The sequence below is a fragment of the Mesoplodon mirus genome, assembly GCF_964341445.2.
Source record: "Mesoplodon mirus genome assembly, contig: HAP1_SCAFFOLD_489, whole genome shotgun sequence".
Taxonomy (NCBI): Eukaryota; Metazoa; Chordata; class Mammalia; order Artiodactyla; family Ziphiidae; genus Mesoplodon; species Mesoplodon mirus.
The window spans coordinates 130,804-156,845 of NW_028295497.1; the positions used below are offsets into that span (position 1 = coordinate 130,804).

Genomic DNA, 26,042 nt, shown 5'->3' on the forward strand with positions numbered 1-26,042 from the left:
TACGAGGTACTAACTCTTCTCATAAAGAAGCAATAGTTCTCCATCATTTGAAGCACACTGAGGACTCAGACAGCTGGACGCTGAGGGTGTAGTCTCCTCACTCGAATTCTGTACCTGCATCACAGAGCAATGAAATATTCCCAAAGAATTATTAAGGATGAGGTGGGGAGCCGAAATAAAAAAGATGAAACCACAGTCTGCCCTACCATCCGTTCTGCTGGATATTACCACCATCTTGGCCCAGTATGACCTTCCCACTTTTCTCTGGGCCTCCCTACTTCCCACCTCCATCCTCTCATTATATCTTACCTACACTTGGAAACGACTCTAGTTTTTCCACTGATCTTCATCAACAAGCAATCGAAATAGCAACTGTGTATATAACTCCTTAGAAACCTCAGGTATGACTCATTTGAACGGATCCTGGGTCACACCTACCTCCTGATCTTGGAGAGTCTCCCAGAGAGTCCAGAGGCAACTACAGCACAGCCTCAGGGACATAGACACTGGCAGCAGCCACTTGGGGGAGCTCCTTCTACCTCGTGGCCACTGGTACCAGCAAGCATAATTTCAGAGTCCTCCCTCTATCTTTTTAGCCTCAGGGTCTAGCCCTACCCATTTCCACCAGACTATAGACACAAGTACTAGGATGCTGAAGGCCAAGCAACTAACTGAGCAGGGGCATAGCCCCATCCACCAGCAAACATGCTGCTTTCAGACCCTCTCAATGCACAGCTGCCGCTGGACATGGGCCCAGCAACCAAAAGCCCCAGGACCAGCCTCCACACCTAAGTGGAGAGGCACCAGCCCCAGGGTCCTTGGCCCCTCTGACAAGTGAGCCTGCTCTGGCCTTGGAATCAGTCTCACCGTCGGCAGGTGATTACTGCACAGGGACTGGATGGAGCTTGGACCTACCCAACAGCAAATCTGCTCTAGCAGTGGGATCAGCCTCATACACCAACAGGCACACACCAGCTCCAGGAATACCACAGCCCAGCAGCCTGTGTGACCAGAACACTCACTTGCAGGCCAGAAGCAGCCATGGACTCACTTGGGTCTTGACCCTGCCCATCAGAATGAGAGCACAAGATTAGGGATACCCCAGACCCTGCAGATAGCTGTGTCAGGAACAGTGATCCAACACCAACTCTGAGACTCCTGGGCCCTGCAGTCAGAACTCAGGACCTGTGTCTTCCTCCCAGTAGCCAGCATCACCGCAGTGACTGGGCACTAGCCCTGATATCACCTGGACTGCAATTCTACCCATAAGTGAACCAGCACTAGATTTGGTGTCCCACAGAGTCGTGCAGGCAACTGCCTTATGATTTAGCCTCACCAAGCAGCACAGACAGCCTCCATACAAGGCAGAGTCTGTCAAACAAGTAGTCTGGGGGCAGCCAAGCCTACCAGACCACCCACAGTAGTCAGCCCACCACAATAGAAGAGCCCAAGTAGCCAACATAGGGGGTACACCTAGAACATATAGTTCTAGTGACCAGGGGACAGTGGGCTTCTGGGACACATAGGACCTCTCCTACAAAAGGCCACTTCTAGAAGGTCAGGAAATGTAACGAACATACTACATACATAGCAATAAAAACAGCAAGTTAAGAAAAATGAGGTGACACTGAAACACGATCCAAATGAAGGAACAAGATAAGAACTCAGAAGAAGATCTAAGTGAAGTGGAGGTAACCAATCTCCTCAAAAAATAGTTCAAGGTAATGACTATAAAGATGATCAAAGAACTCAGGAGAAGAATGGACGACCAGAGCAAGAAGGTAGAATTTTTTAAAAAAGAGTTAGAGCATTAAAGAACAACAAAACAGAGATGAGGAATACAATAACTAAAATGAAAAGTACACTAAAAGGAAACTACTGTAGACTAAATGATACAGAGGAATGAATCAGAAAACTGAAGGACAGAGTACTGGCAATCACTGAAGATGAACTGTAAAACAATAGATTAAAATGAAATGAAGAAAGTTGAACAGACATGTGAAACATCAAGTGTACTAATATTTGCATTATACTGGTCCCAGAAGCAAAAAGGAAAGAGAAAGCAGTGTAGAGCATACCTGAAGACATAAGAGCTGAAAACTTCCGTAACCTGGGAAAGAAAACAGACATCCAAGTCCAGTAAACACAGTAAGGCCAAAACAGGATCAACCCAAAGAGGACCACACCAAGACTCATTGTAATTAAAATGGCAAAAAAATAAAGATAAAAAGACACTATTAAAAGGAGCAAAGGAAAAGCAACAAGTTACAAACATGGAACTTGCATTAAGTTCTCAGCTGACTTTTCAGGATAACCTCTGCATGCCAGAAGGGAGTGGCATGGTATATTTAAAGTCATGAAAGGGAAAAGCCTATAACCAAAAATACTCTACCCAGCAAGGCTCTCCTTCAGATTTGATGGTGAGATCTAAAGTTTTACAGAGAAGCAAAACTAAAAGAGCACAGCATCGCCAAAACAGCTTTATGAGAAATCTTAAAGGGGCTTTTCTCAGTGAAAAAGAAAAGGCCATGACTGAAACATAAAAATTAGGAAAGGAAACTTACTAATGGAAAAACCTCATTGGATAAGGCAAATATTCAACAAAGGCAGTAAATCAACCACGTACACAGCTAATAGGAAGGATGAAAGAAAACAGTAATAAAATCATCTTTATTCACAATAAGAAGTTAAGGGACACACAAAACAAGTAGATGTAAAATATAAGGTCAAATTCAGTAACTGTGGGGGAGCAGAGTAACAATGCAGGGTTGTTAGTGTCCACGTGAAACTAAGAGCTCAGCAACTGAAATAATCACACACACACACACACACACACACACACACACCTGAAAGAAATCCAAACATCATATTAAAGATAGTCCTCACATCACAGATGAATAAAAGGGGAAGAAAGGAACAGTGAAGAAATTAAAGAGGGATTCTAAAAATACCCAAGAGAAATGAAAATGAACACACAGTGATCCAAAATCTATGGGACACAGCCAACGCAGTTCACAGGGGGAAGTTATAGTGATACAAGCTTATTCTTAGGAAACAAGAAAAATATCAAATAAACAACCTAACATTACACCTGAAGGAATTAGAAAAAGAAGAAAAAAACAAAACTCAAAGCTGTCAGAAAGAAAAAAATTAAGAAAACAATACCATATGCAATCACACTAAAAATAATAAGATACCTAAGAACAAACACACCTAAGCAGGTAAAAGACATGTACTCAGAAATGTATCAGCCATTGGTGAAAGAAGTTGAAGGCAACAGAAAAAGATGAGAAAATATAGCAGGTGCATGGACTGGAAGAATTAATACTGTTTAAATAACAATACTGCCAAAGACAATCTACAGATTTAATGCAATCCCTATCAGAATACCAAAGCATTTTCATAGAACTTGAAAAAGTAATTTTAAAATTTGTATAGAAACACAAAGACCCCAAATAGCCAAACAATCTTGAGAAAGAACAGAGCTGGAGGCATCAGGCACCTTGACTTCAGATTATACTGCAAAGCGACAGTAATCAAAGAGCATCGGACCGGAGCAAAAACAGACACAAAGATCACTGGAATAGAATAGAGATCCCAGAAATAAGCCCACACACGTATATTTAATTGATTTATAACAAAGCAGGCAATATGGAGAAAGAACTGTCTCTTCAATAAGTGGTACTAGGAAAACTGGTCAGCTACATGGAAAAGAATAAAATTAGAGTATTTTAGCACACCGTATATAAAATTAACGCAAAACTGAATAAAGACCTAAATGTAGGACCATAAAACCCCGAGAGGAAAATACAGAACATTCTTCAACATAAATGATAGCAACAGTTTTGCGTTCAGTCTACTAAGGCAAATGAAACAAAAGCAAAAATAAACAAATGGGACTTCACTAAACTTAAAAGATTTTGCACAGCAAAGGAAACCAAAGACAAAATGAAAAGACAACCTGCTGAAGGAGAGACAATATTTGCACATGCTAAGAGGTTAACACCAAAAAGATGACCAAGCAAGGGTTCATATCTAAACTACAGAAACAGCACATACAACTCAATATCAGAACTGCACCCAAAATATTTTTTTAAAAAATGAGAAGACTTAAATAGACATTTTTCCAAGGAAAAAATACAGATAGACAGCCAGAATGCACAAAGATGCTAAACATAGCTAATCGGCAATAAAATGCAAATCAAAACTATGAGATATATCACCTCAGTCTTGTCAGAATGGCTGTCATCAACAAGGTCACAAATAACAAAGGTTAGTGAGGATGTGGAGAAAGGGAAACTCTTGTAAACTCTTGATGTGAATGTGAAGTAGTGCAGCTACTGTGGAAAGAAGAATGGAGGTTCCACATAAAACTAAAAATAGAACTACCATAATATCCAGCAATTTCCCTCTTGGGTATATCAGAAGAAAACAAAAACACTATTTTAAAAAAAAATAACTGCACATCAATGTTCATAACAGTGTTATTTGCCATAGCCAAGATATAGAGTCAAACTAAGTGTTCATCAGTAGGTTAGGGGATAAAAAATGATATTTATGATGACTTCAGCAAAAAAGGAAATGTTGCTATTTGCAATAACATGGATGGACTTGGAGGGTATTATGCTTAGTAAAATAAGCCGCAGAGAAAACAAGCCTGGTAGGTTATCACTTACACGTGCATCTAAAACACTGAATACAACAACGACAATGAAACAGACTCACAGATTAAAGAACAGACTAGTGGTTACCAGCAGCGAGAGACAGGGCGGAGCAGCAAAATAGTGGTAGGAGGTTCTGAGGAAGAATCCACTCTGTATAAAATCAATAACCTACAGTGACGTTCTGTATAGCCTGGGGAATAGAGCCACTCTTTTATAATAAGTATAAATGGAGAAGAACCTAAACATTTATGAGTCACTATGTTGTACCTCTGAAACTAATATAATAATGCAAATTAACTATAGATCAATAAAATATAAAGTAAGAAACAATAAAGGGGAGACAGATTATTAGATAGAAATCAATTAAATAAACACAAGTTTTGGAAATCAAGGAATTAAAAAACAACATGTAAGACAACATTGGCCTTTAAAGTGTACGATCTATTCATTTAAAAGAAATCATTTAAGGGGTGAAAAATGGTACCCATTCTCACAATTTTGTATATCTAGGATAAATTATTATCTACAAAAATATGTTACAAATGTTCACTCAAAAAGAGAAAATTTGGATTAACCCACTTTAGTATACAAATTTAATATCAAAGTCTCTATGTAACATTGATGTGAACAAGTTCTGTTAGCCACTTCTAGTTTCTTTGTGATGTAAAATCTTTTAAAGCATAAAAATCAGCCTTTCTACATCATCCCATTAGACATACATAGAAGCTAAAAGAAATGAGAAGACAGAACAATCAACCAGGAAGGTGAATTTACTGAGAAACAGTCATTCGTTCTCCCTCCTCCTTTGCTTTTCCTCCTTTTCCAGGTCTCTTTCGGTTCCAATCAAGAGAAGTCTTGAGAATTCTGAGAATATTTCTTTGAGGGCTTCAAATCACCATACCTACGTCCTCTGCCACAACTACACACACGGGAACAAAAATAAACCTCTGCTATCTACTCATGTAGGAGAGATTCATGCAAAGTAAACTCCTACATGGAGACCAACAGGTGAGTTTTCTACCTGTTCTTTATAATGTCCTTCCATTATAGTAAATCCCACACATTATGAGGCAGAAGGGGTTATGTGAGCTCTTCCTTGAAGTCAAAAACCTTGCATTCATTTCAAGTACCTGGTGATCATAGGGTACAGCCAGGGAAGGTGCCATCACCCTCGGGGGGGGGCGGTGAATGGGCTTCCGCAACCATGCACCTCCTGATGAACAGATTCTGAAGAAACAAAGGGCAGTCACACCGCAGCCAGCCTGTCAGACTGTCGGGCCACTGGGCAACCCCACCAGTCTGGAAGTGCCCCATAAGTTGCTCAAAGCAAAACTCTGCCCCCTCGTGAAGCCAGGCAATTTGGGCCAGAGAGTCAGAGGAGACCGGTAATCAACTCCTCCTCTCTGCTCACCTCCTTGGGGTTACAGCAACCCCATCTCCAAACCCAACTCTGATCCTGGAGTGCCAAGGTGGGAGCGCAGGTGGGCTCTGCCGGTGCTTCAGCGCCTTCTGGGAAGCCCCCTAGTTTGAATATGATTTGAGTTTGATCCTGAGAAACCATCAGAACTTCCCACCAGAGATAAATGAGGAGATTCTGGCCTTTATTAGTGCGCACGGTGAACCCGGTTGTCCTGGCTGTACTTGCCAACCCTCCTATTTTACGCACCTATGTTTATCCACCTTCCTCCTTGTGAGTACCTTTGACTAACCCTGAGCTCAGACTCCTGACCTATTACAGTGACTTTTTCAGTCTTTCTTTAAAAATGTACAGGTAGGGCTTCTCTGGTGGCGCAGTGGTTGAGAGTCCGCCCGCAATGCGGGGGACACAGGTTCATGCCCCAGTATGGGAGGATCCCACGTGCCGCGGAGCGGCTAGGCCTATGAGCCATGGCCGCTGAGCCTGTGCGTCCGGAGCCTGTGCTCCACGACGGGAGAAACCACAACAGTGAGCGGCCCGTGTACCGCAAAAAAAAAAAAAAAAGGGACAGGTAATAAAATGAATTTAACCTAGAAGCAGCAGCTCAGTAAGGGAAATAAAATCATCAGAAGTTATCTAATCACAGCCACAGCCATCCAGGGCCCTGTCTTATCTGCTGGGGCATAAGAATGGGACCTTCCTAAACTTGAAGGGCATCCAATCAGATAAGTTGATTACGCTCACCTCTGGCTCTTCCAGGGACTGCTAGGCAGTCTACCCAGTGTATACTGACTGCAAAACACGGTCATGGTTTTGAAACACCTATGCTCCAGGAAAGATTTTTGCGGTGCATGGGGAAGGTTTCTTTTTGACATCAAGCAAAAAATAAGTCACCAAGCCCTTTGAGCACAGGGCTTCTTAAGAGGGAAGTAGAAGGAAGGAATGGGCAGAAAACATGATCTCCTCGGAAGTGCAGGGCGTTTTTCCAAAAGAGTAGGATTTAGTCTCAGTTTAAGGAGAACACCTTTAAATAGCTGGGACAGCTCCAAACTGCAGTTTAGGGAACGAGTGCTCCAAAAGAACAGTGCTTTACAAGTCCTGGCCAGGCAGCAAGAGGATGAAGAGTTGGTTTTGCATAGTTTTGAACGCAGGAGTAAAGAAACCGAGGCATCTCTGACTAAAAGGGCCTGAGATCCTATGGCATCAGTGGGTCAGTCAGTTGCAGGGGGCAGGGGGTGTGGGGGGCGATACTTCTCTCTCAACATCTCCCAGGGCAGCCACCCCTCCCAACCCCACCCCCCTACTCCCTTCACCCTTCCTCCCTCCACTGTTGGGTCCCCAGGGACAGCACTTCTTAAGCTGGAGCGCTCAAGCACCATCTCTGCAGTCTGGATTCTTCCTGGAGCCTGGCAAGTTCTGGGACAGGAAGCCAGGTCTGCAAGGCCGCTGGGGTGCAGTCAGCCCTGGAGGTCTGGAGGGGAAATGGAGCCCTGAAGCCCACCCACGTCCTTGAAGCCGAGGGAGGAACACATCCTTCTAACAGTACTTCTCAGGGGTCAGCATGCTCCCCACCCGACGGTGATCCATACTCACTTGAGGCAACAAGGACTGCCTCTAACTGGCCCCCTCGATTGCGCCTTAAGGGTCCTCGCACATGTGTGATAGCGCAGGCCCTGGATCTCTTTAGTCAGCCTAGGCCAGTGCTGCCGGGGTCCCTCCAGTCCCATCCCCCAGCCCCTCCCTCTGGGACTGTATCTAATAGAAGAAAGAGCACAGAGGAATTGGCTAAATCAAGGGACCTGGGAGCCTGGGTATGAGTTTGAAGACCGAGAACCTAAGGCACAATTACATATTATTGGAGACTCTTGTGGGGTGTGTGGGGTGAGGTTAGGAGGCTGAGAGGCTGAGTTGACCTGGTGAGTCCAGCCCCAGGACACCACACAGCCCCGTCCCCCCTTCCCTGCCATCAGACAAGGGGTGCCGCAACTCCAGCCGGGACTCTGCACTTCCCCCTCCCTGATTCTCCTCCAGAAGAGCAGGTGGTCCCGCTCTGAGGGCAGCGGCAAGACAACGGACCAAGTCCCCCCGCACTAAGGCGCTACCGGAAGCTCTTCCTGCACAGCAGTGCCGGCTTGGAGCAAACCCGAGAACCGCCAAAGTTGGTCTCGTCCTGCAGCGGAGGGACGCAGGGTTTAAGCCAGCTGCCCTGGCTTTAAAGCAACCAGCCCCCCCTTTAAGTCAGGTGACCCGACTTTACATCACTGTGTGCCCCTCAAGCCTGCAACTTAAGAAGTTGGGAACTTCACTTTGATCCCAGCACCTCACATAGCTGAAGGCACACTAGTCACCCCCAAGCCTGGCTTAGAGGCAGGATATAAGGTAAGGGGATGGGCGTGCACTCATGGTGATGAGGGTGCACTTCATGTACCAGAAGGGTCCAGGCACCCTGGGGTACAGCTACCAGTGCACGGTACAGCAGCTCCCTGGCAAAGCTGGCGAGGCCCAGGGAGAGCAGGCACACCCATGCGTGCAGAGGTTCCAGGACGGGAGCTGGGGCACAGCCAGCCGGGAGGGTGTGAAAGTGGAGGATCTGAGCCTTTTGTGAAAGGCAGACACAGAGGATGGATGAGAAACAAAGACCAGATGAAATATGGATTTGAAAAACACACCCTGCTCTTGAAATTGGGGTGGGGGGCACCCCAGACTTGAGACTTCTTACTCCCCAGTACCTAGTGCTTTGGCCTTTGCCCAATTACTTATAAAATTTACTGATACTATCTAACCCATAGAATACCGCATTTGTAGTGGTATTGCATGTTAATGTTTCTATAGTGGAAAAATCTTTTCTACAAGAAACATGTACACTATCTGAAATCAATTAAAACCCCTCTTTATAAAGTACTATATTGAACTTCCCCGGTGGCGCAGTGGTTAAGAATATGCCTGCCAACGCAGGGGACATGGGTTCGAGCCCTGGTCAGGGAAGATCTCACATGCTGCGGAGCAGCTATGCCCATGCGCCACACCTAGTGAACCTGCAGGCCACAACTACTGAAGCCCGTGTGCCTAGAGCTGGTGTTCCACAACCAGCGCAGCAAGAGAAGCCACTGCAATGAGAAGCCCGCGCACCACAACAAAGAGTAGCCCCCGCTCGCCGCAACTGGAGAAAGCCCGCGCACAGCAACGAAGACCCAACACAGCCAAAAATCAATTAATTAATTAATTAATTTTAAAAAGTACTATATCCTTCTGTACAACTTCTCTGGGAAGCACAGAGATGGCGTGGGAGAGTGAGAAAGACCAATATTTAGTGCACATCTCTCATGCAGGTGCTCTGCTGGCTCAGATACATTTATCCCCACTTTACAAAGGAGGAAATAAGCTCAGAGAGGTTTAGTAATTTTCCCAAAGCCAAACAGCTATTGAGTGGCAGAACCAAGATCTGAACCAAGTCTGTTGCCTCCAAAGCCTAAGTCCTCATCACAACAAAACTCAATTAATATTTACATTTATCGAATTACATTGCAGCCTGGGGAGTTCTTGGCACAATCCTGAATAAGAGTGAGAAAGAAAGAAATAGCATTGTTCCTACAGTCAACCAAAATTTTTGGAGCAGCGGCTAGATGCCTGGTCCTTTTTGGGGTTCAGCAGTGATCACGACAGGAAAAGTCGTGCTTTCATGAACCATGTAGTGGGGAGGAGAGACGGGTGCAACTTGGGTGAGGGATTTCACCTTGCTGGGCCTCTGTTTTCTCATCTGGAAAATGGGATGGGTGTTCCTCATTTTCTGGGATTGTCCGGCTGGACATTCTCTGATTCCATAAGAAGCATTTGTTTTCCTGTTTCTTTAAAATTCATTCAAGCCATGAGCCGTGATGCATGTTGTTAGCTGCTCCCCAAATCACTCTTCCCCACCCTTTTCCTGTGATCAGGTCTTTCCCGAAACATGACTCACAATCAGTCAAGTCACAGAACCTAAGGGGCACCCAGCAGAAAAATTCCAACCCTTGCTTCTCAGGAGCTCTGTGGTCTACCTGCCAGGTAAACTTAACTCACCTGGGACAAGGTGGCCATCCCTGGTTTCACATCAACATGATCTCAGGCACAAACCTCCTTTTTTTCCATTTGGTCTTTAAGTTACTTGTTGAAACAACTGTACAAATATGACAAAGGTATAAAATCAGGCATCTTCTGCCCCCAGCGCCTACTAATACATGATGTTCTGCCACTTTAATGATAAAGATAGAACATTTCAACATTCTGCTGCCCTCATCATTTGTCATTTTTGTTGATATTTCTATTGAAGACATCTTTCAATATTTTAACAATGGAACATTTATTTAGGTTGTTCCAGACCCAGCCTTTAGTGGTAAGGGATTTGTTGTTATATTTCTATTGTTTCCTTTAAAAACCATTATCCTATTTAAATGGATTAAGTCAATTCTATAGGCATGTATCTTATGATATTCATGAAGTTAATCCATAGAGGGCAGTGGTACAATTGATCACACTTGAGAACCTCTAGTAACACAGTTAAGTGTACATATTATCTACGTGTAAACCGAAGTACATGCCGAGTGAGATTCTCCTACCCTTTTCACTCTGTGCCCCTCAAGCCTGTGAGAAATGGAATATTTCTTGCCATCTCAGTAAACAAAGGATGTCACAGTCATCAGCCCTTGCAGCCCTCCAGTGTGAGCCGCGAGCCCTGAGGATCTCAGGATATGCAAATACAGAATGCAGGCCCCAGAGCGCTGAGGTGCATATGAAAGGAAGGAATTCAGGGAGCCCAGCCTCTGGCATCTCCGCAAAGAAAAGCGCTGCATTCCTCACGTTGGGAGAGCCGGTTTTCCTTAGTTAACAATCACCTGCTGATGGTCCCCATTACCTGCGCCAGTGCCCTGCCCTGTCCCCTCCCCCCGGTCCTTTAGCTCAGGGAGGAAGGAGGGCAGAGGGACTCCGCTGAATAAGGGGCCTGCGAGCCTCGGGAGGAGTTTTTAGCCGCCTTCCCCGCAGTCGGGGGGAGGCGCGCTGACGCTGCCGCCGGCCCCTGCGCCTCCCTTGCCCCGTTTCCCCTCAGGACACTCAGGCCGACCCCCTCCCCACGCCCCCCAGGCCCCGCGAGCCAGGCCGAGGGCAGGGGCGAGAGGAGGGACCGAAGTTCCCGGGACCAGACGCTGGGGGCCGCCCTTTCTGCACAGCAGCGGCGGGTGGCGGCGAACCCCTGCCCCTCAGAAGCTGGTCTTGCCCTGCCGCCAGGGCACCGTACCAGGCGGAGGGTCGGCGCCCACTTACCCGGCCCGCCGTCCGCATGACTGTCGCGGCTTCGGCCTCCGGGGCCCCTCCAGAGCCGGCAGCGTCAGTGAGGCCGCCCTCGCCGCGGGCTCCGGGGCAGTTCCGTGAAGGCGGAGGGAAGAGACCCCGAGCCGGGAGCTCCAGCTCTGCGGAAACGCGGGCTCCGTTCTGGGCGCAGTGGGTGGGACCGCTCTGCCCCGAGGCCTTCTGGGAGGGACGGAGGCGCCGGGGGAGGGAGCCGCCAGGAGCGCAGGGCCCCGTCGGGGGTCCTGGAGGGGCGGCCCGGCCTGAGGGCCCCGCCCACTGTGACCGCAGCCCAGGCATTTTTCCTGGAGTCCTACACTACAAAGTTAGAAAGATACACGGTCTATAGTAAATATTCACAAATGATTGTTGCTGCTGTGCTTACTATCCTATTAAAGGTGTAAAATCCATAAAACACTTTAAGTTCAAAATTAAATATGAATTTTTACCTTTCTAATTATGTCTCTGCTATTCACAATTGTCGTTAATGAATCAGAGACTGTGGCATCACTAGTTAAAAGTGAGCTTGTTAAAAAAATAGAACTCAGGCCCACCGGACCTACTGAATCACAATCTGAACTTTTACAATCTCCCCAGTGTACTTGTGCACACATGAATAGTTGAAAGGTACATTTCTACCTCGACATGTCTTTTCTGTCTGAGAAATACACACATTTTATCCAATTTGATATAAATAAAACACTCAAAAATGCATATGCCTGTGTTGAAACCAACATTTTATCATTTATTTTCCAGATAAGTATAGTCTCTATACTGGTTTTGTGGATCACATGCCACACTCTTTTCTTGTAGTTAGAAATAAGATAGAGAAACTTACTTTGTAAAATATATATATATATATATATATATATATATATATACACATTAGTGGGTAATTGAAGACACTCTTCTAAATTAAAACCAGTTCTCTTAACTTGCTCTTTTCTTCTTGGGTCACATTATGAACTCTTCCCGTGGCCACACGGTATGTGTACTTTTAATTTCAGAGACTGCTGACATTCCAGGATATGGCCATAGTTTTCTCTCAAGAGGACAGGCAATGCCTGGACCAAGATCAGTGGGAACTGTCCAGGTATGTGATGTTAGACAAGTATAGGAACCTGCTCTCCTCGGGTGAGGATGGATACCTTCCTTCCAGAATTCCTTATCCAACCACAGGGTTTAGAGTCCTTCATTTGTAGAATGTCTCCTGGAATCTTCTGCTTCCTACAATAGGGTTCCAGATTGCAACGTTTCAGGAAAGATTGGGAGTTTGTGGGTATAATTTATCTTATTCTTTTAACATTACAGCCTCCCTCAGCCGCATAGCACAGGGAGACCAGCTCGGTGCTTTGTGACCACCTAGAGGGGTGGGATAGGGAGGGTGGGAGGGAGGGAGATGCAAGAGGGAAGAAATATGGGAACATATGCTTATGTATAACTGACTCACTTTGTTATAAAGCAGAAAATAACACATCATTGTAAAGGAATTATACTCCAATAAAGATGTTAAAAAATAATAAAAATAATAAAATAAAATTGCAGCCTCCCTTTTAATATACTTTGTAACTGCTTGGACTGTGTCTATATGAACTGTGTACTATATGCTTCTGTCACAGTCCTTACAATATTTTATTGTCTTATTTTCTGTAACAATTCTCCATGGATTCTTTGGGCTTAAGGTATACTAAAAGGGAGACTGCGATTCTGGGACTTCCCTGGTGATGAAGTGGTTAAGAATTTGCCTGCCAATGCAGGGGACACGGGTTCGATCCCTGGTCTGGGAAGATCCCAGTTGCCACAGAGCAACTAAGCCAGTGGGCTACAACTACTGAGCCTGTGTGCCACAACTACTGAAGCTGGTGCGCCTTGGGCCCGTGTGTCATTTATTTTTTGGAGAAGCAACCACCTCTGAGTGATCAAAATTTAGACCAACTAGTCAAAATGCTTTATCACCTGTTCTAAAACACTGATCAACAGAACAAGTTTTACTAGGGATAACAGTGTAATTGTATTCTGGAGTTCATAGCGGCAATATGGTTTATGACCTTGATGCTGGATCACGACATTTCAATGGTATAACTGCTTTTAATTGTTCAACGATTAAAGTCTCACGTGATCTGAGTTCAGACTGGAGTCATCCTGGTTGCTTTCTGTCTATTGCAGATTTCTGCCAGTAGGAAAGGACAAGAGCATTACGGCTTACTTTACAAAATGTCTGGAAACTAAATGATGATATACTCTACATTCAATTAATTTATACATACCCTACTGTAGAGCCATGTTTGTTAAGGTGGCAGAGCCCGGTAATTATGTAAAACTGAAACCTTGATCTGCACTGGTTCAAGTCCTCTTCCTAAGGATATGTTTATAATCAACATTCTTTCACAAATGACCCAATTTAATTCACCATAGCATTCCTCATATTAATTAAATGGAAAATCCTAGGCTATATAAAAATCCAGAAAGGGCCAACAATCCTCAGCCCCCATGGATGATTAGAAACCATTGCTGAGGCATACAAATTACTTATTAAAGAACCACTATGTCCATCAACATCATCAATTTATATATTATTGCCCCAATGCTAACCTTAACCCTGGCTCTCAAAACATGAATTCCTCTTCCCATATCTTACCCACTAATTAATATAAATGTTGGCATATTATTTATATTAGCCATATCACACCTAGCCATTTATTCCATTCTCAGATCTGGATGAGCTTCACATTCAAAATACTCACTCACTGGAGCCCTAGGGACAGTAGCACACACAATCCCATATGAAGTAATGCAGCAGTTATTCTATTCTCAGTCGTACTGATAAATGGATCATTTACACTTTCAACAGTAATTATTACACGAGAACGCCTATGACTAGTTTTCTCCTGACCCCTACCCAGAATTTGATGATCTCCGCGGTAGCAGAAATCCAATGAAGCCCCACTTGATTTAACAGAAGTAGAATCAAAACCTGTATATGTCTTCAATGTAGAAAATGTAGCAGGCCCATTCACCCCGTCCTTCCTAGAGAATATGTTAATTTCCTTATAATAAACGTTTCCACAACAATCTATTTTTAGGAGCATTCGACAATCCTTAGGTGCCAGAATTATAGATTCTTTCATCTTGTGAATATAGTTTTTTTTAAAAAATAATTTTTTATAGTTTTACTGCCTTTAAACAAAATGTACTCCATTGCTGTGGAATATTCCTTCATAGGAGCGTGCATGGTTCATTTCTGCATCTGCTTGTGATGGTCTTCAGGTTCTTTCAGGTTTGGCTCCTGTGGCTGCAGAGTCCATGTCTGTGTGTCCTGGTGCAGGGCTGGGGGGGTTGTGTTCAGCTGGGAGGAACACTGTGGGTCTGTGTGCACGGACTTCGCTCTCTGAGGCCCGATTGTTTCAGAAGTGGTTGCACCCCCCGCTGCGCACCAGGCTTTCCATTGCTCCACATCCTGCTGATATTTGATACTGTGTCTTCACGTCTGCCATTCTGGTAGGTGTGTGCACAGTAGTTTTCTTACGGTTTTAATCCCTCGGTTGTTAGTGAAGTTGTGCATCTTGTGTTATTCACGGACTACTTCCTGTTGTTGTTTTTTTTAAGTTTTAAAAATTGTGGTCCAATACACAAAACATAAACTTTACTATCTTAACCATTTTTAAGTGCACATTTCAGGGTCCAGAAGTAATTCGCACTGTTGTGCAAACTTGACCGCCATCGCCCTCCAGAATTTTTTCATCCTGCAAAATTGAAACAGTCCCCATTAAACACTCAGTCACCATTGTCCCTCCCTCAGCCCCTGGCACTCACCATCCTACTTTCTGTCTCTATGTTTCCGACTGCTCTAGGGGCCTTGTATGAATGGATCAAGCACTGTTTGTTTGTTTGTGTCTAGCTTACATCACTGAGCATTAATGCCCTCAAGGTTCATCCCTGCTGCAGCCTGTGTCAGAATTGCCTTCCCTTTTAGGCTGAATAACATTCCCTTGTATTGATGGACCATGTTTTTCTTCTCCATTCATCCATTAGTGGACACATGTACTATCTACATTCATTTCTCCTGTCTTAATATTTGTGGAATAACGTCAGAAAGTCCTATGAATCAAAAGTCATTTGCCATTAACTTTTTTCTTAAACTTTTTATTGTGAAAAACATCAAAGCTAAGAAAAGGGAAAAATACATGTCAGCTTCACTTGTGTTCAGGACTTAATGCTTTACGGACTCACTTTATGGATTCACTTTATTCCCTGTGTGTGTGCTATGTACATGCGTGTGCATGTGCCTGTTTGCATACCTATGCTGTGCATGTGCATAGGTATGTGCACTTGCACACGTTCGTTAGTGTGCACTTGCTCACGTTAGTGTGTGCATGGGCATATGCGTGCATGTGTGTTCATATGCTAGTGTGTGAATATATTTGTGCTGTGCACCTACATATGTTTGTGTGTGTGCTGTGCCCGCCTGTGTGCACAACTGTGTGTTTGCTGGAACCACTTGCAGATATATCCACACGCAGCTGCTCTAACAATCCTGCGTAGCCACGTAAAGGTCACAGATCTCAGGGATTTAAATGGATGGAGCAGGATGTCCTGACACAGAGTCTGTCTTCCAATGACTGTCACGGTCTCAGTAACATCCTTCACACCTTCCTTAAGCCCCATTCAGGGTCCAGTTTAGACACCCATTACATTCAGTCACCTGCCCCAGGTCCCCTAAAGCTACAATGTCACAGTTGGAGAGGCCGGCCAAGGCTGGGGATGCCCCTCCTGTTGGCCTGGCCTCCAGGCCCTGCACTTGGCTCCTGTGTTCCCATCTCTCAGCCAGGCCCCGACTTGGATGGGGCCGCCACCTCTTTCCTCACAGTGTCCCATCACCCAGTCAAGGGGGTTCATTCTCCCAAAGTCAGCATCAGGAGTGGGGGTGTGACAGTCCCCACTGGGTCTCCTTCATGTGAGACCTTGTCCTTTTGAAAGAGCAGGCGCCCTGCCCTCGGGGGTGGGGGCTGGGGGGTGACATGCGGCCCACGATGGGCAGGCGGGTCACCAGGTGGGGCGAGCCAGTGTGCAAGGAGCTCCGCGGTGGGTTCTCCTCTCCAACAGCTTCTGTGCCCCTACCTCTCCCCGTGACTCCCCTCGAAGACAGCGCGGTGCCCGGGACGGGAGCCATGGGAGCCGTCAGCCACCGCCCCCTCTACACACACCCACACGTACACGCACACACACACGCACACGCACATGCACATGCACACGCTGCAGGGAAGCAGGACCTGAGTGCAGGGCTCTCAGCGGCCCTGAGCGCCCTGCCCGGAATCGGCCAGTGGAATGGACAGACCGGATCTCCCGGCCCGGACCATGCAGGACTGTCCTGCCTGGGTTCCAGTGCGGCCGCCTCCTTCTGGAGGCCTGGGAGGCTGGAATCAGGCCACTTCTTGTCTGTCCTGGCAACAGACGGGGCTGCACTCTCAGAAGTTCGTGGCTCACTCATGGATCCTGACCATCAGGTGGCCAGAGATATTGGTAACATTTTGGTTTTGCCTGTTGAAATGTTTAATGACAAAGATTTTGTTCAGTTTCCTGATGTGGGTGTCCAAAGATGAGAGACCCATGTGTGTGATCTGTACCTCCTATGAGATCAGCCCTAAGCTAGTTTAAACATGGTCAAGTTCTGTCTACACGGTAGATTTAGACCTCTGCATGTCCTTTCTACTGATTATGTTCAGAGCTGACCATGTGTTGTCTATAAGAAGAAGATTAGGCCTGACCATGTTCTGTGTACGCTAGGACTATGGGAACCTGGGTAGAAACCCGGCCTGGCCTCAGGACTGGGAAGCTCCATGCCTGCATCTGAAGGTGAGTGCTTAAATGTCTGGGGTCTGGAACTGAGGTGGGCTTCTCTAAGTAACAGCCTCTCTTCTGAGTGTGGTTACTTGGTCCTCCCAAGAGTCAGTGCTGTGGTCGGGGCCTTAGTCTTAATCCCTGTAAGGTTCACCTTCCCTGGGGCTCGTGGAGAATCCACAGGAGGGCTACCTGGCAATAATTCCAATTCACCAGCACGTGCATGGTGCGTAGGGAGGCAGGTTTAGCTGTGAACTGATTGCAGGGCACGCAGATCGGGCAAAAGCCCGATGGGTAACAGCTGAGGCTGCTGCTGAGCTCTCCTTCCATTCTACCGTCCCTACTCAGAAGTGTCCAGAGCTGCCCCTCTGCTTTCAGCCCTGCTGTCCTGTGAGTTATCTCAACAAGCATGTGAGACAAGAAAGGACTGAGCCTGCCAGAACCAAGTAGTGTGTTCAACTTTAGCATGAAAGCTTTAAAAACAGGTAAAATCAACAGAATCAAACTGAAAAGAGGAGGACTTCTCTGGGACAAGTGTGGGGAGAGGAGACCCACCTGCCACATTCTCCCATCCCAGGAGGCCCCAGGAACACAGCTTGTTTCCACATGAGGGGATCCACCAGCAGAGCCATGGTGTCCTGACCAAGGGGACATGTCACCCCAGGTGCAGGGTCTGGGGAGGTGAGGTCACCCTGGAGACTGTGCATGTGTGGCCCCAGTTGGGGGAGTCTGGGGAGGGCGGTTCACCCTGGGACTGTGGACATGGGACTCAGGTGGAGAGGTCTGGGTAGGAGGGGTCACCTGTTGAGAGAGAACGTGTGACTTTAGGTGCAGGGTCTAGGGAGGTGGGGTCACCGTGGTGAGTGTGGATGTGCGACCCCAGGTAAAGGGTGTGGGGACTGTGTGGCTCTCACCACATCTGCATGGGTCAGGATCACATGTACGGGGAGAGCCCATATGTGCTCTTTGCCTGCAGTGTGTCTTTTCCCCTTTGAGATTTCCAACCTCTGCATTAAGGGTGTTGACCTGATTAACCTGTGGTACTTTTTCTTCTCTTAGTCTTCTCACATTCGTGTGAGGTCAGGCATGTTTGAGTGGGTTGCTGCTCTGTGTTCTGGTGAGTGACAATGCTTGGTGGTATCGTATTAATAACATCTCATATCATATGTCTAATCTATGGGGGTCACCACTGCCTGGGTCCCCCTGGACAGAGGTCAGGTGAGCACAGACTAGCCCCCCCAAGAATGGTCTCCCATGTGCCATGTGAGGGTACTGTGATGGCCCCTAAGGTAGTGGACTGTGTCTGGGCCTCCGACATCTGTGATGAAGGGGAGTCGAAATGGAATCACAGTGAACAAGACATTATTTTAAGAATTTATTTTAAGTGAAATAAAACACACGCCACATACCCTTTACCATCTTCACCATTTTAAGTGCACGTTTCTGAGGCATCAGATCTATTCACTTTCTCGTGGAGCCATCACCACCATTCCTAGGACTTTTCATCTTGCAAAACCAAAGTTCCACAACCACGAACGTCTCACTCCCCATTCTCTCCCACTGCCCCTGGCACCAATATCCACTTCAGTCCCTGAGTTGTGGACTCCAGGGCACCCACTGGAGTGGAATCCTGCCGTGTTTGCTGAGGGGTCACTTTGGAAGAGCTGACTTTCAGCCTGAAGCTCTGCCTGTTTGCATCTGAAGAATCTGCATTTAAGGAGAGGGTGTATGAGGAAGGGGCTGTATGAGGGACAAAGGTGTCTGGGGTGCAGATGAGCCAGGACCTGACCAGCTGCCTTTTGGGTCCTCTGGATCCATCTCTTGGTCTGTGCCTCATCTGCATCATCACTGTTCCCGCTGGCACCCCTGGGGTGCTGTCTGAGTGAGATTCCCCTGGTGCCCCTGCTCTCCTCCCCTCCTCCTGCTGGTTGGGGAGGAAACTGCTTGCTGTGGGGTCTTTACTCCTGAGGCAGGAAGGACCCTGCAGCGTGGACCTGCAGAGTGTGGGTGTGGTCCCAACAGCATGGGACCCACATAGGACACAGCATTGGGACGTGACAAGTGCTAGGGCTGCCTCATCACTGACAGGGAATGTTGCCAAGATGCTGCTCGGGAGGGCGTGGTGGGTGGCCTGGGACCCCAGAGGCCCCATTCCTATCCTGGAGCTTGGAGGGTGCATCCCCATGGGCTCCAGATTCACCCCATATCTCAGCCATATCCCTCTGTCCTGTCTTTGACCTCAGGAAAACGAGCTCTCTTGTCCACAACATAGGCCTGGTCCTGTCTGTATTAGGATTCTTTAATTTAGGCGTCCTGGGATAGCAGCTCTTTTTAGGCCTGAGAAGGAACAGCTCAGGAGTGTACAACAATTTCAGATGAAACTAATATTCAATGACTATCTCTATAGTGCTAGGTTGTTGACTTCTATTAATCACTATTCTCCTGGTTTTAGCTCTGATGTGGGGATTACAGAGCAGTCAACATTTAAATCTTCTTAATCTGTGTATTTGTAGCATCAATATCATTACTGACCCATAGTTTTTATGCTTTGGGAAGAGTTATTGATTTCATGTATCATGTAAAGGATTCACAATGATGATAGAGCAGCTAAGATTACAATAATGGCTGGTAAAATGTTCAAATTTTCTCTACCTGTGCATCTATTGTCCATATATGAGTTAGTTTAATTGTCAATATTAGTGAAATAATATAGAAGACTAGAGAACTTCTTTTAAAAATCACTATTAATGTGTGTGATGAAAATGTAAAAGTTCTTCCATAATCAGTGATGTTGTATCTTGAGAGCTTAGATGAAATTGATATGCCTTCGTGATATACACTATTTTAGCCTATGATTTCACTTTGAAAATTTTACATCACTTTTTACTTTTATCTCATTTATTGAGAAAGACATAATTGTTATGCTGTTGGCTTCAAACTGCTTGAAAAGGACTTGAGTCCTACCTTATTTTACATTTACATAGGTAGGACTTCAAATATAGGATATGGTGGAGGGCATCCGTGCAACCATTCTAGGTTAGGAGCAGCAGTTTCCACTGCTGAGACTTCTCATTTGGACACAAATGGTTTTCACAGTATGAAGATTATTAGCATTACTGCTGCTACTGAGACGAATGAGCCTAAAGACAAAATATTTCATGTTGTGTGTGCCTCAGAGGAATGTAGTAACCTCCCTGAGAGGCCAAGAAAGTGCTGCAGGAAGTCATATTTACTACTACAAATATACCTGTGAAGTGAGTTTTGCTACTGCTGAGTTAACTGTGTAACCTGAGAATAGTGGGAATCAGTGTAGGAAGTCTCCTATAATAGTGAAGACTGCTCCCATGGACACTACGTCATGGAAGTGTGCTACTACATAGTATGTATCCTGGAGGACAATGTCTGGGGATGAGTTGGCTAAGATGATTCCTGTCAAACCACCTACTGTAAAAAAGGAAAATAAAGCCTAAAACTCATAATAGAGTGGGATCTCATATAATATTACCTCCGTGAAGAGTTGCTAATCAGGGACTTCCCTGGTGATGCAGTGGTAAAGAATTGGCCTGCCAATATAGGTGAAACGGGTTTGATCCCCGGTCCAGGAAGATTCCACATGCCGCGGAGCAAAAAGCCCGTGCACCACAACTACTGAGCCTGCCCTCTAGAGCCCGTGAGCCACAACTAGTGAAGGCCACATGCCTAGAGCCTGTGCTCTGCAACAAGAGAAGCCACCGCCATGAGAAGCCTGCGCATGGCGACGAAGAGTAGCTCCCGCTCACCGCAACGAGAGAAAGCCAGTGCGCAGCAACGAAGACCCAACGCAGCCAAAAATAAAAAAATAAAAAAATTAAATAAAGAGTTTCTAATCGGCTAGATACTTTTACTCCTGTAGGGATAGAAGTAATTATGGTAGCTGATGCAAAGTATGCTACTGAGTCGACAGCTATCCTTATGGTAAATATAAGATGGGCCCACAAGAGAAATCCTAAAAGGCCAGTGGACATGACTCATAATATTCCCAAATAGCTGAAAGACAGTTTTTGTCCTAAATCGTATGTAATGATATGTGAAATTATAACAAACCCTGGTAGGCCATGAATACACACACTTCAGGGTGACCAAAGAATCAAACTAGGTGTTGCTATAGGATTCGGTTTCCTCCTGCAGGGTCAAAGAATGTAGTGTTGAGATTTCTATCTCTTAACAGTCTGGCAATTCTGGCTGCTTGGACTGAGAGTGGTAATTATAGTAATATGGCTATAGTTAGGGAAGACTAAACAAATAATGGTGTTTGGTATTGGGATTTGACTGCTGGTTTTGGATTAAAGACTATAGTAATACAAGAAATAGCACGAAGAATTGAAGAGACACCTGCTAAAGGTAAGGAGGAAATGGTTAGGTCGACAGAGGCTCCTGCGTGGGCCAGATTGCAGGCTAGAGCTGAATATACAGTTCCACTTTTACCTGAACCAGCTTCTAGTATTGGTAATATGAGTAGGAGTAAGAATGATGGGGGAAGTAGTCAAAAGTTTACATGATTTATTTGGGGAAATGCTACCTCAGGTGTCCCAGTTATTAGTGGCCCAAGTCAGTTTCTGAACCCTGCAGTGTAATGGGTACAACTACAAAGAGAATTATTACAAGTGCAGGGACTGTTACGACTACGTTAAAGATTTGGGCATCTCCAAGTAGCGCTCCAGGTTAGCATAGCTCAGCCAGGATTAATATCCTCAAGGCGCTGCCTGCTACTCCAGCTCAAGCACCAAATAGGAAATATAAAACACCGATATCTTTGTGATTTGTTGAAAATAATCAGCAGTGTATGAACAGAGGTAAAATGACTTGAGCTCGCATTAGACTGTAAACGTAAAGACAGAGATGGAGCCCTCTGCTCTTGTCCTGTTTCACTGTAGATCTAGATGGGGTCAATGCAGGTTTCATCACAGCCCCTGAACGAATTTTGTAACAGTTTCTCCTTGGTTTTTTTTTTTTTGTAATTTATTTTTATAATGGGGTGTAGCTGATTTTCAATGCTGCTGCACATCCACTTGATTCACTTACAGAGAGACATCCATAAATTCTTTTTCAGATTCTTACCAGTCGTATATATTCTTTTATGGTGACTAGAGTGTGCCCAGTCTAGTTTTTGAGCTATAGAGTAGGTCTTGTCAATTACCTATTTGGTCTTTGGAACCCTATCTGTGCTCATTTCAACCCTCTGGTTTATGCCTCACCCCACCCCACCTTTCCCCTTTAGCAGCCTTAAGTTTGTTTTCTAAATGTGTGACTCTCTTGTAATTTAGTTCATGTGTAGCCATTTTTAGATTCCACCTATAAGTGATATCTTATGCTAAGTGTCTTTTTGTGCCTGACTTTTGTCACTTAGAATGATTGTATCTAAGTCCACCCGAGTTGCTGCAACTGGCCTTATTTCATTGATTTCATAGCTGAGTACTATTCCATTGTACATAAGTACCATATCTTCTTTATCCATTTTTTCCTTCCAAGGACATTTATATTGTTTCTAAGTCGAGGCTCCTGCAGAAGGGCTGCACTAACAGTTGAAGTGCCTGTGTCCTGTGGATTTATGGTTCTCCCGAGATGTACACCCCGGAGTGGAAGTGCTGTGTGCTCTGTAGCTCTATTGTTTTTAATTAATTAAGTTTTTTGGCCTGTGTTGGGTCTTTGTTATTGCACGTGGGCTTTCTGTAGTTGCAGCAAGTTGGGGCTACTCTTCGGTGAAGTGCATGGGCTTCTCATTTCAGTGGCTTCTCTTCTTGCAGAGCATGGGCTCTAGGCTTCGGGCTTCAGTAGTTGTGGCTCACGGGCTCTAGAGCACAGGCTCAGTAGTTGTGGTGCACGGGCTTAGTTGCTCCGCAGCATGTGTTATCTTTCTGGACCAGGGCTCGAACCCATGTCCTCTGCATTGGCAGTTGGATTCTTAACCACCGCGCCCCCAGGCAAGTCCCTATAGCTCTGTCTGTATTTCTGGCATGGTATGACATGGCTGTTTTGATAAGTACTTTATTTTCTAGTAAATTTCAAGTGTATAAAAAACTTTAAATAGCAGTATAAAGTTTTCCACATTCACAAAATACTCCAGTTTGTTTTACCCTGTGAGAGTAGGAGGGCCACTCTCCCAGGGAACGAGCACATAACCCCCAAATGAGGAATAATTATGGTTTCCACATTATAATCCTATCTACAGACCTGCTTCAACTTTCACCAGCTGCCCCAGCTTTGTGGAAATGTATTTTTCTATTCGAATCCAGTTTTGTTTCCTTGGAACCATCACTGGGGCTTTTCCTCACTTAACAAACCTTGCTGGGTTTAAAGTGTACAAGATGAGCATGATCTGGGTGGTTTTTCTGTATGGCTTCTTTCACTTAGGATGTTTTCAGTGTTTATCCACATTGTAACATTGATCATTATTTCATTCATTTTTTCCATTGTGATTAAAAACACATAACATTTACCATTTAAATCATTCTTTAAAAACTTTTTAACAATTATTTTATTTTATTTTCTATTTTTTGGCTGTGTTGGGTCTTTGTTGCTGCACGCAGGCTTTCTCTAGTTGCGGCGAGCGGGACTACTCTTCGTTGCTGTGTGCAGGCTTCTCATTGCGGTGGCTTCTCTTGTTACGGAGCACGGGCTCTAGGCGCACAGGTTTCAGTAGTTGTGGCACGAGGGCTCAGTAGCTGTGGCTCACGGGCTTAGTTGCTCTGCAGCATGTGGGATCTTCCAGGACCAGTGCTTGAACTCGTGTCCCCTGCATTGGCAGGCAGATTCTTAACCACTGTGCCATGGGGAAAGCCCCATTTAAACCATTTGTAAGTACACAGTTCTGTGGCATTAATTACATTCACATTGTTGTAAAAATATCCTCACCATCCATCTCAAGAGCTTTATTTTCCCCATGTGAAACCGTAACCATTAAACACGAACTCATCTCAACCCCTGGCAACCTTATTCTACTTTGTCTTTGAGTTTGACTTATCTGGATACCTCATACTAGTGGAATCATAGAACATTTGTCCTTTTTGTGTCTGGCTGGTTTCACTTAGCATAATGACTTCAAGGTTCATCCACATTGTAGCATGTGTGAGAATTACCTTAGTTTTAAAGGTTGAATCATATTCCATTGTGTATATACTACACTGTACTTATCCATTCATCTGTTGAAGGATGTGTTGTGTTGCTTCCACCTTTTGGATATTGTGAATAACGTTGCTATGAATATGGGGTACAAATGTCTGTTCCAGCCCTTGCTTTCTAATATTCTGGGTGTACACCCTGGAGTGGAATCAAGGGATCACATCCATGTTTTTTAGGAGCCACCATACAGTTTTCCACAGCGGCTGTATAATTTTACTTTATTCCTTTATATGACAGAATAATGTAGCTTATGAATCTACCTTATTTTGCTTATCCGTTTACCTGCTGATGGACATTTAAATCTTTTCTACCCTGGGCTATTGTGAACAGTGCTGCTATGAATAATTGGTGTACAAGTTTTTGTTTGAATGCCTGTTTTCCATTTTTTTGGTATATATCTAGGAGTGGAGTTGTTGAACCACATGGTAGTTATATTTTATATTTTTAAGTAAATGGTAAAGGTTTGTACGCATAGACTGCACCATTGTGCATCTCCACAAGTAACTTTTAAGGGTTCCAATTTCTCTGCATTGCTGCCATTTGTTATTTTTATTTATATATTTTAAAATTGATTTTAAAGTTTATTTTTGTTCTAGTGTGTGTGAAGGGGCATCACACTGTGGCTTTCATTTGCATTTTCATCATGACAACTGACGTTTGACATCTTTCCATGTCCTTGTTGACCATTTGTATGTCTTGCCTTGAGAGCAGTCCATGCAGCCATTTGTCTGTTTCAAAAATGTTGTTGTGTTTGTGTTGATGAGTTGGAAAAGTCCTGGGTATATTCTAGGTAAAGAGTCTTATCAGATATAGAATGTGCCAATATTGTCTTCCATTCTGTGGGCTGTCTTCTTCCTTTCTGGATAGCCTCTTTTGATGCACAAAGGTTTGTAATTTTGAGGAAATCCAATTTATCTATTTTTTTCTTTCATTTCTTATGCTTTACTGTCAAATCTAAGAAACCATTGCTAAATTCATGGTCAGGAAGATTTAATTCCTTGGTTTATTTGAGAGTTCATACAGTCATCCCTCGGTACCCACTAGGCCAGGCTTTAGGCCTAGGTTTGAGTCAGTGTGAGGGTTCAGGGGTCACAGTTTAGGGTTAGGGGTCATTGTTGGAGCATCCTGGTAGAGGGCTGTGGCTAAAGGGTCGGGGGTTAGAGTTTAGGGGTCGGGGCAAGGGTCTAGGGGTCTGGGGCTAGGGTTGTTAGGGGGTTACGGTTAGAGGTTAGGGTTCTTAGGGTAAAGGTTAGAGTTAGGTTTAAGCACAATTGGCCCTCATTGCCCTCCCCTCTCTTTCTCTCTGAAGCCTCCAGAATGGATAGGACTTGCCCAGGGTCAAACAGGAGTCAGGGAGCTGAGGTCAATAACTGGTTTTCTGGCATCCCTTTCCCCAGTCCTGGGCTCTGAGAGAAGAATGAAATGTCTGTTCTTGTCTCGGACTGTTTCTTATCCAACTCAACCTCTGTCAAGGATTGGGGAGGGTGTCAGAAGTCATGCATGGTTTCCTTCTGCCCTCCTACCTGGGAAGGGTGATGCTGGCCCTACTCTGCCTGGGCAGCCCCAGGTTCCAGCACAGCCAGGACAGGAGGGCACTCAGCGGACACGTGTGGATTTATACAGGACTGGGGGCAGTGACCTGCCAG

At 45.2% G+C, this 26,042-nt stretch overlaps 1 long non-coding RNA gene across 1 annotated transcript; it reads right to left on the minus strand.

Moving 5' to 3' along the window:
• Window positions 1-35: 35 nt before the first annotated feature.
• Window positions 36-12,001, minus strand: LOC309797409. Its single transcript, XR_014292640.1, has 3 exons — window positions 11,377-12,001; window positions 10,138-10,234; window positions 36-114 (listed from the first exon to the last, which is right to left on the minus strand). It is a non-coding gene; the product is annotated as an uncharacterized lncRNA (long non-coding RNA).
• Window positions 12,002-26,042: the final 14,041 nt, after the last annotated feature.